The following is a 1,861-nucleotide window of genomic DNA, read 5'->3' on the forward strand; positions in this document are numbered from 1 at the left end:
CCTTACCAGCAGCCTGGCCCAGATCATGCCCAGATCATGCAGCCCCACCTAGTCCTTTTCCTTACCAGCTGCCCGGCCCAGATCATGCAGGCCCACCTGGTCCTCTTCCTTACCAGCACCCTGGCCCAGCTAATGCAGGCCCACCTAGTCCTCTTCCTTACCAGTTGCCCGGCCCAGCACATGCCCAGATCATGCAGGCCCACCTGGTCCTCTTCCTTACCAGCACCCTGGCCCAGCTCACGCAGGCCCACCTGGTCCTCTTCCTTACTAGCACCCTGGCCCAGCCCACGCAGGCCCAGCTGGTCCTCTTCCTTACCAGCAGCCTGGCACAGCTCATACAGGCCCACCTGGTCCTCTTCTGGCACAGCTCATGTTGGTCCACCTGGTCCTTTCCTTACCAGCGGCCAGGCCCACCTGGTCCACTTCCTTACCAGCAGCCTGGCATAGCTCATGCAGGCCCACCTGGTCCACTTCCTTACCAGCAGCCTGGCATAGCTCATGCAGGCCCACCTGGTCCACTTCCTTACCAGCAGCCTGGCATAGCTCATGCAGGCCCACCTGGTCCTCTTACTTACCAGCGGCCAGGCACAGCTCATGCAGGCCCACCTGGTCCTCTTCCTTACCAGTGGCCTGGCACAGATAATGCAGGTACACCTGGTCCTCTTCCTTACCAGTGGCCTGGCCCAGTTTATGCCCATATCACACAGGCACACCTGGTCCTCTGCCACCAAGTTAGGCATTGTATGACACAGAATCTTTATGTCCTCTTACTATTATCAGCTACCTGTATGTAACACAATAAGAGGGGTTGAACAAGCAGTGCAGGTGGAGGGGAATTTATTGCAGCACTCAGCTATATCCTTTACATAATAAATGTGTGATATAAAGAGAGAGCACTGTCCCTATAATAATGCATGTGTGTTAAAACGATTGAGCACTGTCTATATATTAATGAAAGAATGTGTATTATAAAGAGGGAGCACTGTCCATATAATAATGAATATGTGTTATATAAAGAGGGAACACTACCCATGAATGTGTGTTATAAAGAGGGAGCACTGTCCATATAATAATGAATGTGTGATATAAAGAGGGAGCACTGTCCATATAATAATGAATGTGTGATATAAAGAGGGAGCACTGTCCATATAATAATGAATGTGTGATATAAAGAGGGAGTACTGTCCATATAATAATGAATGTGTGTTATAAATAGCGATGAGCGGGTTCGGTTCCTCGGAAACCGAACCCCCCCGAACTTCACCCATTTTACACGGGTCCGAGGCATACTCGGATTCTCCCGTATGGCTAGGTTAATCCGAGCGCGCCCGTACGTCATCATCCCGCTGTCGGATTCTTGCGAGATTCGGATTCTATATAAGCAGCCGCGCGTCGCCGCCATTTTCACTCGTGCATTGGAAATGTTAGGGAGAGGACGTGGCTGGCGTCCTCTCCGTTTATTAATGTTGATGCAAATATTTGTGCTTATTGCTTAATTGTGGGGACTGGGGAGCAGCTGTATAATATAGGAGGAGTACAGTGCAGAGTTTTGCTGACAGTGACCACCAGTATACGTTGTCTGCCTGAAAAACACTCCATATCTGTGCTCAGTGTGCTGCATATATCTGTGCTCACACTGCTTTATTGTGGGGACTGGGGACCACCAGTATATTATATAGGAGGAGTACAGTGCAGAGTTTTGCTGACAGTGACCACCAGTATACGTTGTCTGTCTGAAAAACACTCCATATCTGTGCTAAGTGTGCTGCATATATCTGTGCTCACACTGTTTTATTGTGGGGACTGGGGACCAGCAGTATTATATAGGAGGAATACAGTGCAGAGTTTTGCTGACAGTGAC

This window comes from Pseudophryne corroboree, chromosome 5, assembly GCF_028390025.1.
Source record: "Pseudophryne corroboree isolate aPseCor3 chromosome 5, aPseCor3.hap2, whole genome shotgun sequence".
Lineage (NCBI taxonomy): Eukaryota > Metazoa > Chordata > Amphibia > Anura > Myobatrachidae > Pseudophryne > Pseudophryne corroboree.